The sequence below is a fragment of the Corapipo altera genome, unplaced genomic scaffold (assembly GCF_003945725.1).
Source record: "Corapipo altera isolate COAL_440 unplaced genomic scaffold, ASM394572v1 2b, whole genome shotgun sequence".
NCBI lineage: Eukaryota > Metazoa > Chordata > Aves > Passeriformes > Pipridae > Corapipo > Corapipo altera.
Window position 1 is genome coordinate 35,140,524 of NW_020884874.1, and position 15,464 is coordinate 35,155,987.

Here is a 15,464-nt window from a genome sequence, read left to right on the forward strand (position 1 = left end):
TGGGCAGTACTTTGACAGAGGAGCTGGTAACTGTCAAGCAATCAGAGAATGTTTGTTGAAACAAATTTAATTTAAAAATCAACCACTTTTCCAATAGAAACGTTTTCTAGTAACGTGTTGGTTTCAACAAGCTTCTGGTAAGATGCAGGTAGTTTCTTTCTAGCCCACCTGGAGGAAAACTTATGGCTGTTGGACAGCTCTGCTATCCAGATGTTTCCAGAATTTTTAGGCTTCTTGTTATATTCATAATATGCCATAGTTTGATTTCAGCCTCATTTACATTGAGCAAAGGAGGTCTGTGGAAAGAAACTGCAAGTAGTTCTAACCCAAGCTAGGGCATCCATCTGATAGTGTGGTGTTTTGCAGAGACAACAGACTGTGGCCCAAGGCATTAGTACAGGGTCATATCTGAGGTGATAAATGCACCCTTTGGTTCTCCTGGTTGCACAACTGGTTGGGAAGTCACTGCACCCTGTTCCATTAAGTGGGATAGATATCTTCCTCAGTATTTGCTGACATCTCCTTGCATGGCCACATGCAAACAGTGCAATGGTACAATGTGCCATTGCCAACACTTCTGATACAGGGGTAAAAATCACATTAATTTGTTACACGTCGTCAAAACTATTCACATTTTATTAATTAGTGTTATCTTTATAAACATGTAATACAAGCTTTCTATGTAATTACTGAGAAACAAATAACCTAACTGCCTCCTTATATCTCTGCTTGCACAGATTTACATAGCCATAGGAAAAAAAAAAGGCCAACAAGAAGTTCAGTGGTCAAGGTTATAACTTTCCCTGCTAATCTGTCCCCAGAGAAGCTGATGTTCTCCTTTCAGAGAGTTTTGTACCCTGCTGTGATAAGCAGCCAGAAATTTTTAAAGCTCTTAAATCCTTTGAAGTCAGGAATGATGATGAGTTATTAGCTGAATATCCTAAATCTGGTGGATAATTTTTCTCAACTTCAAGTGAAAGTATTATAAGATGATCAGGAAGTATTTTAAATGAAATTGAATGGAAAGGAGTGAAATAAAAATGAAATTAAATGAAATTAAAAAAAAAATCTTAATCTACTGCTAAGTGACCACTAATAAGAAGTAAGTGCATTGAACTTGTGTATGTGTGTTTGGATAATATATTTTCTTTAATTCATAATTAAGATATTGGAAATTAAAAAATAAACAATAGAAAGTTACTGTGCCCAAAGCAGTCTTAGCAGACCTAGTATGCCCTAAGCATACTTAGTCATAGTATGGGTGGTACTCAGTAACTTCTTCTTCAAAAGTTAGTATGGCCCAAATCCACCTCCAGTGAAGGGGAAGAGCTTTAGAGTTGGAAGGGGTATGGGAAGCATGACCATCGAAGAACTCAATTCTTCTTTTCCACTACACCCATCACGCGCCAGGGCTATGTCAGGAAGAGTTTTCACTGACTGCTGAACCTGTTCATCTTTCCTTCATGTCAGAATCCTGGGCAGGGAGAGCTGGAACAGTGACAGACTGGGTCAAGTAACATTGCTGTGGGCTGCAAATGGAAGACACTGAGATGTCATCACTATGCTTGAAACAGTTATTTCCCCATGGTTTGTGCGAGAGATCCGTACTGAGATTTTATTATTAATTAGTGGTTGGGGTGAATAAGTTTATCTGCAAAATGTAGATCCAAATGAGAAATACGGAAGCTTCTTCAGCACATTTCTTTCAATAAAGGGTTTTACTTTCAGTTGTAATTTTCTTCATTGCAATTGCATGGTTTTGTTTTAAACAGAGCTTGCACTTTGTTTTTCTGAAGCATTTAGAAGGAAATGTGAATAATGTAGCTGCTTATAACCAATAGTTTTCTATATGCTATACTTGAAAACTGAGAAGCAGAAAGAATTACATGCACTTTAATTGCAAGTGCATCCATCCTCAGGTAATGTTAATGCTGCCTCTCAAGCACTGGTACAGAACTGCCAAATAAAGGAGGAGAGTAACTAAAGTCCAGTGCAGTGAAGTCCAGAAATAGATCTTGAAAACTGAACTTTGGTGAAATTAAGTTAAAAGTAGGCAACCACTGCTGGTAGTTCAGTTCAAAGTGAATTGTCTTAACACAGGAAACTGGATAAAATGTCGCATTCTCCCAGTGTGGTCAACCAGATAATTAATTGTTCCTTTTGGACTTAAATCTGTATTTTGGGTACCGATGGAACTAGATTAATTGTGGAAATGCTTTCTGCAGAAGATGGGTAGGTAGCAGAGAGTCTTCACACAAATAAATAGACTTGCTAGGAACAAGGGACAATAAAGCATACCCAAAGCAGTGGAAAGTTTGAGATGAAACTGAGGGCAAGGCAGGGCTAAATGGAGGCAGGGAGATGATTCTCATTGAATGGCAGTTATCCTGCCTATGTACCCTTGCTTGCAGACCCACACGCTACTGAATTTAGTACTATGGACTTAAAAGCTTAATCTCCATGGATGTGGGGTCGTCTGCCCTGTTCTTCATTGCACCCCTTGATCTACTCCAGATGTATGCTTGAAGAATTTCCTAGCATTTCTCTCCTCAGTGATCACTGCTGCTGGTTGAAAAAGGGTGTTAAGAACTTTTTTTGCTCATTTGTTGAATACAATTCAGTAGTAATTATGAATGAAAGGCCAGAATTCTCCCCCTTAAAAGCAGTTGTTAGGACAAGTGCACAGAAATGTAGAAGACAGCAATTTGGTTTCAGAATGGTTGTGTGACTGAAGAGCATTTTTCACACCTTGAAATACTTATAGAAATGGAGTCTTGAGATTTCATGAAACAAAGGCAAGTTTTCAAATATTACTGCTTGCTTAATGCAAATTTAAAATCAATATTAAACACTAACTTGCACAGATTTTTAGGTAACAGCACAAACATTAATGATCCTCTTTCTCCTTAAGAAAACAAAATCAAGATGTCAGGTGTTAACATTTGTCAAAATATGGATTATCCAGTGTGACATAAAACTGGAAGAGCAATGAGTTCTAAAACAAAACACAGAGAAAGGTAGTATAATGCTGTGATTAAGAACCTTTACGCCTAAGAGGTTTAAGAAAGGAACAGATGAATCCAGTATGAAAAATAATATAAAGTGACTCTCATTATACAACATTTGCACAAGTAGTGAAAATTATATCGTCCATAAAACGGGAGATACACTTTTCTTGGATTTTTTACAGGAGTTTTTCACTGTCTTTCTTTGGGCTTTTCAAAAATCTTTCTTTTGGGGTTTGACATCTGAAAACTTAAGTTGTCAGCAGGAGAAGGGCTGTTCTTTGGGTCTCATGCTATGCTTCTTGGCATGATAGCTGAGTGTCTTTCAAAATGAGCAGTAAATGAGGTAACTAATAACAGTTGGTTTAGGGGTTTTCGCATTACCATATGGAGAGGAAATGTTTGGGTGTGTGCTGATTATAAAGAAAATCTGTCTGCTAAACAGCACAATGCACATCTGAACATCAAAATAACAGCCCCCAGATATTTGGCTGGTGTCCATATGTGAAATTAAAAAAGCAAAATAAAACCTAGCTTTGTATTCCAGGCTTAAATACGAGAGCTCCAAAATATAAAGGATGGGAATGGGGGGGTTGATGCAATTGTAATAGTCAACCTTAGAGCTGTCTGTTTGACAGCTTGTACCATAATTTTCATGTGACACCATGGGAAAGTGAACATGTCGCTGTGTTAATTTTTGGTTTGATTGTTTTTGAAAATAATTATTCTTGCATTTGAAGGTCCTGCTCATCAGGATTTTCAAAACATTGCATCTGAACCTGCTTCAAGGTTAAGCAAGACTTGTCCTGAGGGGGAAAAACCAGAAACAGTTCTTCACTGGAGGCAGCAGCAGCAGATGCAGAAATGTAATGTTAGCCAGAGCACTGTGTCATTGTGGTGCAAGAAATTCAGAAAAATGGAGGACACTAAATAGAAATAATAATGCAAAAATTGGTAACTTTAATGGATGACATTGTCCTTGAAGGCATTCTACATTTGACAAAAGAGCCAGCTTATATTTGAAATAGTCTGCAGAGTCATGTCCTCCTTTATTACACAGAGCCATCACTGTCAATAATGCAAAATTCAGCCTCCCTCTGTGCTTAGTACAGTGTGAAAAGTTCACTCATAGGAAGTTCATTAATTCCAAAGAAAGGCAAGTACTCTCGTGAGCTTACTTATTACAGTTCTGCACAGCAGGAAGAGACTTCTTCTCAGCAGATGAAAGCATTATTGCAAAGACTCAAAATCTGTTCCAGTGTTGTCCACATTTGTTTTTCCTTCTTTTGTTGTTTTCTCCTAATTCATCAATCTTTCAAACTTTGCAGCTACTTTTGAGACAGATGAGATTATACTCTCGAGGTAGCAACAGCCAAGATTATTCTTCTTTCCACCATTTTTATACTTCTTTCATAGTTTCTTATTTTTTTTATAATTCATTTATGTAGAAAAATTGACAGATATTTTTCTTTTTCCTGTGGAGACTGTTTAAAAAGTTTAGCACAAGGTGATGCAGTTGCTCAATGGTGTTTTTCTAAAGCCATTTTTTACCTATTTCATTGCACTTTCCAAATATTGTGGGATATACTTGCAACAGATACAAAGAAAAGCAAAGAGGTGGCAGGTGAAAAATGAAATATGATGAAGAAAAAATGGATTATTCATATCTTGAACTGGGAAACTCAGTTAAGTCCCACATTATTACAAGCATTCTACCTTTCTTTGAACCTCCTCACCCACTATACCACCAAGAACAAGAGCTGCTTCAGCACTCCTTGAGCACAAATGAAAGCAACTGTGCCCCTTTGCCAGCCCTGAGACAGGCTGGTAGCAGTGGCTGAAAGCTCTTCAACTGGAGAGATGCTCTTGAGTGGGTAATGGCTATTCTGTTCCATAAGTGTGCCAAGAGACGTTTGTACTTCAGGGAGGCAATTCATGACTCATTTTAGTTATCTGTTTAGGATGAGAAGAATAATGCCCTGACAGGGATTACATCTCTTCACTGACTGTAATGGAGTCCTTGGGGAACTAACTCACATACAGAGAGCTGTGGCCGTGCTGCAGCTATTCATAAGGACATCAGCTGAAATGTCTTGCTTTTTAAAGTCAGAATAAATAGCAACTTAGGCAGTACAGAGAAAGCCTCAAGTTTCATGGGTCCAACTTACTATGGAGGGAAAACTTGCACTTTTGTGGCAACTCTGGCCATTTATTCATAGACTGCCAGATACAACAGTATTAACGAATTGATAATTCCCACAGATCAACATAGCCATTTTTGCTGATAGCAAAATCTTTATTAAGTTGTTTCACTGCTCCTGTTCCGTTTCTTCCTTCTTGCAGTCACCAGTCTTGGTGTTTGTTCTGTATTATCTGTGGTTTCCCAAACTGATCTTGAAAGCTCACCATCTCTATCTCCATTGCTACTCTCAGCTATTCTCTTCCTTACTTCAGTTCTTGAGTTCAATTTCACAGATGCAGTTATTCTCTGCACCCTCTTAACTCTCAAGACAAATCCAGGCTGCTACAGAGGGATTATCTTTTCCACTTCCAACTTAGATGACACCAGAAAATTAAAAAAAAGCAAGGCAGCCATTCATTTAACTATTGGAAGAAAGAGGAGACTGAAGTTTCTCTGGATGTCCAAAACCCTTGGGTTTTTTCCTGAAGAAGTTGGGTTAAAATGGGATAAGCTTTGAAAGTTCCTGAAAGACACATGAGAAATTTCATGAGAAAAAAGGAGACTGAAGTTTCTCTGGATGTCCAAAACCCTTGGGTTTTTTTCCTGAAGAAGTTGGGTTAAAATGGGATAAGCTTTGATAGTTCCTGAAAGACACATGAGAAATTTCATGAGAACTGTGCTGGCACTCTGTGATTTCCAGTGGAGCAAACAAACACTCTGAGAGCTCCACACTTCTGAGCTGCAGTCTGGAGCTTCTGTTTGCACAGTTAGGAAAGCAGGGAATAAAATAAGAACATTCAAACTACTGGAAAATGTTTTGGGAAGTCTAACTGAACTTCCCATAACTCTGTTAAATATATTTCCAGCAGCAAGCCTGTCCAAAGACCAAGAAAAAATATGTTCAATGCCAGTAACTTGCAGTGTATCACCTATTATTTTTCAGAACCAGATTCTGGGCATAAAAAAAATTACTTTTTTTTTTTTTCTAGATCTAAGTAACAGGAAAGGGTGTTCAAATAATTGTTGAAAATAGTAAATTCTGGTCTTGGGAAAAAATGCCAAGAAAAGTTGTGGAGAATGAGAATGTTCTGTCTTCTGCAAAGACACGTTACCAAAGATACAAAGGACAGCAGGTAGATTTGCTTCTCAGAATACAAGATTCATGTAAAGTGTTATCTGTAATCTGCTTTTCCCTTTTAGGTATCAGCAGTACAGCTGATGAGAACTTTTCTCATGAAACAAAGTTTGATCAGAAAAATATTCTGAAAGGCTCTGGAGCAGTTTTATAAGAAAACTATTTCGTCCGTATCTTTACGTACAAATTCACCAATACCATGACGTTAGTTTTATTCCGAATTCTTTCTGTTTTCCAAACTGGATTCTCAGAAGTTATATGTATATACATTCTATATTGTCTATAAATATTAAGTAATTCTGCAGTGCCCCATGCCAGTAAGACTACATAAGCATCAAGGTAGTGTTCATCCTGTGATATTTCAAGTATGCTTTATATGTATCAAATAGTGAAGATCTGATCTGGGAAATCTCTGTCCTTGGCGATATTTGAAAGCCATCTGTGCACAATCTGGCTCAACCTGGTGCCAAAGTCACCAAATGTAACTGCTTTGGCAGTGGAATTGGACTAAATGATCTCCATGGGCCTTCTTCAATCTCAGGCATGCTGTGTTTCTGTGATACGATGTGGGCAAAGCTGGCTAAACAAAATTTCTATTGAATGGGCTCAAATATCCATCATAAAAAAAAAAAACAGGCTGGATCACTGCTTCCAAATTGCTAGTACTTGGCTATTTCAGCAGCTGAACTGTTGAAAAAAGGTTTCCTTTTTGATGCTAAGAACTAAGTATGTGACAGGAGGTTTTACTTCTGATTGGATCGCAACTCTGCCCAACATTATCAGGAGACAGGACTCAGCTCTTCTGTGCCTTACTGCTCTCATGATCTGGGCTTTTATGCAGGGTTCTGTGTTGAATGACAAGTATCAAAGTCAAATTTCTGCTCCTTACCCTTAGCTACCTATTTAAATAAGGCAACAGTGGGCTGGTGGTAGCTGTAGTTTCCATTCTGCTAAATTTGTGTCCTTTATATAATAATTAATGATAACATTTTATGTAGAGGAAAATATTTATGTTATTTTACTGTTAAGCATGGAGAAGAAAATAAAACTGGATAAAATTCACATGATTTATACCATGCTTATTAAAACTCTAACTAGGGTAAGGCTTGAAAATTTTTGTTATCTTAATCTTTTGAACATGCAGAAGAAAACAAACTGGATAAAACTCATATGAATTATACCATGCCTATTAAAATTCTAACTAAGGCAAGGCTTCAGTCATGATTTCAGTAATTAAGTACTAATCACAGTAGCCATAAAAAGGAGAGAAGAAAACCATTTTTTCACATACTTAAAAATGGCAAGATCATTTTTGCTCAAATTCTCATAAAAATATAGCCTTTGGCAAAAAGTCAAGTTCTTGGTCTTAAAGGCTTTGGAATGATTGACAGAATTGACATGATCCATTCTTCATAAAATAATATGAAACAGTACTCACAGACCCTACAAGTACATCCACCTAGATCAGGCTAAACCCCTCTATTTTTAAGTATAATTGTCAGCTAAGCAAACAGAACAGTGAAATAAAAGCCTGAAAACCAATCCTTTCACCAACTGTAATCTGAGAATGAGATTAACTGTGTACTTTAAACAAACATTGCATAATATAACATATTGAAGCTCAAGCCATATTTTAGATCAGATATTTTATTTATGCATTACAGGATAAATATTGATTCTGGCTAGACTCCTGTGACATGAGGCCAAGTTAAAATGAGTCTTTAAGGAATATGGGACCCTAATATCAGTCATAGAATGGAGTAAAGTAGCATTTAGCCATGTGTCCTAGGTACAAGTGTGGACAACAGAATATCCAGCCTATAATAATAATTCCTCAAAATTGCTTCCCAGTCTTCAACAATGTGTCACCTAAAGACAGCTTAAATCTTGAAGTCCTTGTATTTAACAGCCCTCTGAGAATTTCTCTTCCATAAGGTTGTTGCTGCCCTTTGAAATCTTCTTGGCTTTCAGTAACACAGTGTCCTGTGGCAGGGTTTTCTTTAATTGGTTACATACTTCTATGATGAATCAAACTATGGCTACTCTTACTTCTAGCATGGAAGCTCTTCACTTATGTAATACTTGAAATTATAAAATTCTAGTCTAGATTGTAGCTCACCATTTAAAACACTTACATATGGACCATTGGTTACAGAACATAAACATCTTAGTTTACCTTTTAGAATAAAATATTGCTGATACACTTACCCCATCCTTGTGTATCAGACCTGCTATCACCTTTCTATTGCCTAAAATGACAATAAAATATCGACTAGTTCATAGGATGGTTTGGGTTAGAAGGGACCATTAAAGATCATCTAGTTCAACTCCCACATTCTTCAAGCTGATCATACTTTTTAGGGAAAGGCAGATGCCTGAAAAAGCACAGTGAACGCTTTTCTTAGAACCTGTTGCTCTGCTGCCTTTGTCACACCGAGCCCATTGATCTGATCCTCAGTGACACTGCAATGAGTGTCCAGTCTGTCAGCCATCAAATCTCTTTTCATGGCCCTGTCATCATGCTGATATTCCTGCTGCCTTCCCCCTTCTTCTGGACCCTCTATACCTTGATCTACATACCCAGGTCAAAGCTCTGGTGTTGCTGAAGTAAACTGAAAATGGACCATCACAGATAGTCTTGCATTGTTTCCAAATTTTTGTGTTCTAAATCTTCTCCCTCAGAATATTTGAAAAACAAACAAAACAAAACCACATTCTTCTGTGAATGTTGTCATATTCATTTATAGGCCAAGTATAAAGCCTAATTTCTCTTAATTATCTCATGTCCAATGAAAATATGCCAGAGGCCAGGTTAACAATGATGAAATTGGAATAAATACCTGATGATATATGTTGCATGTTAGCTGTCCTTTGAGTCATCATTAAAAACAGATAGATTCCTTTATATTTCCTCTGGAGTCTATGGATTTCTCAGTGAGGTCAGTGAGACAGTTTTGAGTGACTGAGCTGCAGCTCATTTGGGTCTTTTTTTCTGCGAAGGGCTGTAAAGGGCTGTTCTTTACCTTACCTGGGAAGGCCCTTTTAATTAAGAAGCAGTCACGGATACAAATAATCCATAAATAAGTAACCTGTGTCTTCCTCTGCTGCCTATGATTGTTACACATCAACATGGAATTTTGGAAAGCAAAGGAGAAGAGAAACGAATAGAAAAGTCTAAACCTGACTAAGCTGATGTGTTGGAAAAATCAGTGATTGCTGCTGACAGACTGGAACATAAAGACCTGTTTTTTACTTACAAGGAGACTGCCTACCCCACTACTCCTTGCACTCTTGAAGTATTTAAAGCTATGATGTCCTCTGAAGCCAGAAGAGATGATGTTATTCTAGCAAGCTTTCCTAAATCAGATATGTTTTTCTCGCTATACAAAGAGGGTTGCCATAATAATGTTGATAATCAGAACATATATATCAATAGCAATAATAATGACAGTAACAATAACAATAATAATAGTAATTACTACTACTAATGTCATTATGATGTTGCATTTGCAACTATGAAGTATTTATTTCAGGTTTTATTTGAGATGAGTGAGAAAGGACAATGGCCTTCTTATTTGAAAATTAAAAAAGATCCCACCATAAACTTTGTCATAAAGCTGTCTAATTTCTTTTCATGTGTAATACTGTATGTTGTAGACTTCTCCCTTCCAATAAACTATATCCTATGTAGAGGGATGTGAATAATGTTTCCTGAGAAAGTAAAAAAAAAATTCTTTGCATTAATCTTACAGTGTCAATAAGGGTTCTTTTTAAGTGATGTTAGCTATTGGAGGAAGCTTTTTGAGGGAAAGCATAGTTTGGAAATGGAGAAAGTGTACAAGGAATGGTTAATAGCAAGCACTCCACATTAAAATATAATGTGTGTTGCAAATCCTGAGAGATAAAAGAGAGCTGTTAAAGCAATCATTTCTTGAACTCTAATCGTGAATGCAGTTGCACAATACGCAGGACAAAAGTTGATGCTCCAGATAGGTGTTGTAATATTTGGACTACAGCTGCCTGTTTAGTGGCTGCAGTGTATGTCAGGTGTTAATGCTAAATGTAAGACCTTTGACATACTGAGTAGTTGTTAATTTACTGAACAGTATTATAATTGATCACATACAGAGGAATCTAATGGCTGTGCTTCATGCTATGCCTTCTTAATGGAAGAATATATTTCCTGTTTTATTATTGAATTCCTCAGGCTTTTTAGAGTAGTGAAGTCTATTATATACCTAGAGACCTTTCTAAAGACTAAATTCAGGTCACTTCTTGGCTTGCTGGTAAAAAGTTTCTGCCATAGTTAGGCTTTCATCCAATTATATTTCAAATAAATGGAAATTTTTCATTGACTTAATTGAAATCTGAATTAAATCTGCATTAAACACTACTAAGAAAGAAGCTCATGACACGTTAGTAGCTCAATCTGTTTCAAGTATAGTTATCTTTTTGAAGACAGAATATCAGCATCTGTCTCCATAGCTTTGGGTAATCCTGATGTAAATCTACTTACAAAGGTTGCTTTGTTAATTCTCTGCCAGGCTTTATGCTTCTTTGCAAGTCTGCATCAACCAAAATCTGAATCATATAAAGATGTATCATGGCTGCTTGAGCCTCCTGATTTATTATTTTAGCCTAATAAAAATGGTTGTCATAAGGCAAACAGATGATGTTTATATGTGTCATTCCTAGATGCTGCTTTTGTTGTTGGTTTCGTCACTATACAGTAAAGCTACAGTTTAGAGCTGCCTTTGCCTTTGTTTCATGGATTTCTAACACGCCCTCCGACCTGTCTTGCTCTGAGATTCATTCCTGCTCACAGAAGCAGGAGGTGGACCCTTAACCATAATTTCACTGTTGACATCACTCAGTGGTGTCATTTAGTCACCTACAGGTAACAGCTTTTTTGATGGGAATATTTGGAATTATCAGTGGTAGCTCTATGTATTAAGACACTACTGTAAGGAACAGACATTTACCTGACTGGCATGAATGTGGAAAAGTGATGGGTAGATCTTCGTGCCCTGGACTTGACTCTTGGCTACTTTTTCCCTCCACTCAGGTCTGCTCTGAAGTCAGAAGTGAAGCACTAGTCCCAAACTTTGAGACTTTCCCCTGAATGCTGATGGAGCTCAAGGCAACTCACTATGCTGTGTGTGTGGTAGATATTTTCTGTGGGAGGGATATGTCTTTGCTCTGACTATGGAAGTCTACTGAGGTCTGCTCAGGGCCTTAGCCTCTTGGGCTTTTATAGAAGCTCAGAAGAAACTTCCCAGCTAACCTTTAGCTACTCTTTCACAAGCACACCCTGCCTGACCACAAAAGGACTTGTAACAGCCGCTTGTACCATGAGGTCAGTGTGCTGACCTAAAGGACACCTCTGTCTTCACCAGAGTCTATGTGCTTGCCTTCCCTGGGGAGTGAAGGACCATCTCTGCAGCCTTATGCACCTGGCAGAACTCAGCATGTACAAAGCTTGTGCAGTGACCGAGCAGCAACATTTCCCTCCAGATCAGGATTAAAGACTCTGAGACAGATTTTTTTCCCCTACTACTGGCTGCTGCAGATAAAGATAGGACACAACTCTGAGCCTGAATATAGGAAGTGGTCCCAGGAATGCTTTTGTCCTACCTGTTCCCTCCAGACTAGAAGAGAGGGCTTCCAAGAAATCTGCAAGGCACTTATGCAAATATTCAACAGTTAGTTCCCCACATGGCAGATGACAGCTTTTGCTACCTGCTCTTTGCATGTGTTGCATTAACATTTCTTTATATAGTTCACAAATCAATTAAATATTCAATACTCATAAAAATATATATACTTATTAATCTAAGAGTGTTTTAGTATATAAAATCTATTGTCTCTCGTCGAGGCATTTCCTCAGAGCCGCTCTTTATCCCTCTCTTCAAAGTTATGTTTTTCATTTCTCCCTCACCCTGCAATTCTCCAAACTGGTAGTATTGAGGTCTGGGGAAAAGGATAATTTTTTTGCATTTCTACCACTTTTCTTCCATAACTTGCTTTTATTTGGTATGTATTACCTTAACTAGAGATCACTCTACTCTTATGCGAGCCTACAGCTACTAAGGGTTAGTGAGAACCCAGCTGGGAAGAAAGGTAAGTGTGGAGGTTAAGACCTAATGAGTGAAACAACAGTTACCCATTATATGATCTGGTCTGTGTATAATAAAGCCTTCACTGAGGAGTTGTACTATTTAACCCGAACTTCTTTATATGATTTAGTAATCATACTTATTTGGAGTCTCTTTCAAATAATAACTACTAATAACCTTAAGCCTTAAGTATGGCATTGTAGTGGTTTGAACCTGGTTTTCCCCCTGAAGCTAAGAAAGTGGTAAAACCCCAGGGGGTGGTGATCCTGGAAGTTTTGAAGTTTTAGCCAATGAACACTTCTGCAAAATATAAACATATCACAAGCAAACAGAAGAGAAAGTAAGTTGTAGTTTGTTGTAGAAGAGGTAGCCATGTTGTGAGCCACGAGCAGAAAAGGGCAAGAGCCCCTGAGGGGCTCTGGTCCCCCAGCCCCCGGCTGGAGGGACTGCAGAGACTTGGAACAGTGTTAGACTGGGTTAAGTGTCTGTAGTTAAACCAGGAGATGTTTTTCCAGTGTAAGCAGCAACAAGAGATACCAGAGTAGTGGGAGCCAGCACGGACCAGAGAAAAGCGGCGGCACAGAGCCAAAAGATAAGAGAGCAGCAAATAAACATACAGCAAAGCAGACAGAACTTCTGCAAGCCTGAGAGAGGAAGAACTGCAGCAGAGAACAAAACTAAGTTCTACAGAGAGGAAGCTTGGGGGTAAGAACTGCAAAACTCCCCTAAACTTTCTTTGAGATCCCTCAAAATGAAGGGGGTAGACTTTTACGGATTAGAAGTCCTAAATGGGTAAAGGAGCTAAGAAGCTCGGTTGTCCTGAGAGCTCAGCCAGGACAGTGTATAGGAGGTTGACCTTGGGGCCCTCCCTTGCTGCAAGCTACAAAGAAGTTCGCGGCCATCTTGAGGCAGGGCACAGAAGCTCTGCAAGGGGCTTGAGTCCCCCGAAGATACCAGACCGTCACAAAGCCCCCCTGTGCTTCGTGGTATGACCGTGGTGGAATGACCTTTCTCTGGGGTGAACATAGCCCACGGAAGACCCTTCACCTGCGTCGAGGGGCTGCGAGGGGCTTGGAGGCCTCCCTGATGTGTGCTGGCAGAGATCCAGCTCCAACTGCTGCATAGAAGACATAGAGAGATCTACTGCCTTAGAGACATTGCTGCTCTGAAGAAGGGATCTGTCCTTCTTCCCTCCTGGACTTTTATTTGGAGGGGAGAAGAGATCTGATCCATTGTAAATACTTATGTCATGGTAGAGTTAGTTGAGATTGTGTGTATAATGTATTATAATATTTATTTGTACAGTCATTGTAATATATTCCCTTTCCCCATTTTGAGTCTCGTGTTTTGTCTGGGAAAAAACCATCTCACATTGGGTTGAGATGTGGAAAGGGGCTTGGACTAGGGAATTAGATTTTTGGAGTTCTCAAACCATGACAGTCATCAACTCATTAAGGAATAGGGTGAGCCAGCAAAGCTAGTCCTGGTGTCCTCTGGTCAGTGACCACTCCTTCCTACAGCCATGAAGGATCCCAGTTACCAAGCACCTCTTGCTGCTGGTCACAAGACAGAGATTAAGTGTGAGAACACCACTGGAATTAATGAGGAGTGAAAAATATTATACTAACTTGGCACTCTACACTAACAGGGGCCTTTTTGTTGTCTTGTTGCACTGCCTTCTAGATCCTGGCAATTCTGATAAAGTCAGTTGCAGCTGTTATAAAATTGCTGTATAAAATGGGAAACACAGGTTTCAATCCATATGGTGAGACAGATTTGAAACTGGACTGGCCTCAGGTGTCTGTGCTGTCTTACCATCATGGAGGACTCCTCCGTCACTGGCTGGAGGAGAAAGGTCTAGTGGACTGAACTTCAAAAGCAGTTCCTGAATGGTATCCCTGGTACATCAAGGAAAATTAACATCAGTTTAAGAATACTTTAAAATGGAATGGTAAAAGCTGAGGGTATTTAGGACTTTTGTCAGTAACTATCTGTATTTACTCTTCAAAGGCAGCAGCTGTGGAGTTACTGTGATGCAGAGCAGCCATAACTATTGGCAGAGAATTACTTAAATGAGATAAATTGCTCACAAAGTAAAAGGAAACAGAAATTTTACCTTTTCTGAATGATATGTGGAAATATATTTCATGAACAGATTAGTCAGGCTGGTGACCTGTGCTACTGCCGACTATTATTATCTTGTTTTGGATGTAAAAACCCATCAACCTTACCCAGTGAAGCAAATCTTAATACAGGGAATGGACTCGACCTAGGCAATGTGTAAAGAAAGATGAAAGCTGAAAGATCATATTAGGATCAAAAACGGGAATGGTGAAGATGAGGGAGTCTTGAGACTAAGAAAGAAGTAGGGTAAAATAGAAAGAGGGAGAAGCTTTCATGTTTTTGTATCTCTGTTTTTCCTGACATCAAAGGATACTTGGTATTTTGATTAAGTCTAAGCTATAAAAGTTCCTCTGAAGATTTGAAGAGACAGTTGTCCAGTATCAGGTACATCAAGTAGAATATGAATTCCCCTTTCCCCTCTAGGAATGAATCTGGAGGCATTGAATGGAATCTAATTAGGGAAGATGAGAGCCATGCAGTCCTGATTGAGCTCAAAATAATTAATTTATGAAATGAATCAAACCTGCTGATCATATAAAAGAAGAGAAAATCATGAGAGGATAAAAAAAGTGGGTTTTTAATTAAAGAAAAACAAACCTTTTGATGGACCAGGAGAGTAAGAAAATGGTAGAACATATAAAAAGGACGATGAGGAGGAACTTTATGGTGAGCACTTGACATTTGGGCCATGGTGAATTCACTTGAGTAGAGTCTCTCGGTAGAAAGCAGAGCACTCATGGGAAGCAGGCCAAGAGCTAAGCAGGCACACAAATGTACTCACTGCCTTGTCTCTGGGGTTTACTTCTGTTTATGAAGAATGCACATTACCTGGGCATTGCAGGGGAATTTCAGATAGTCTGACATATATCTTTGCAGAAATAATCTTCTGAATTCATTAGCAA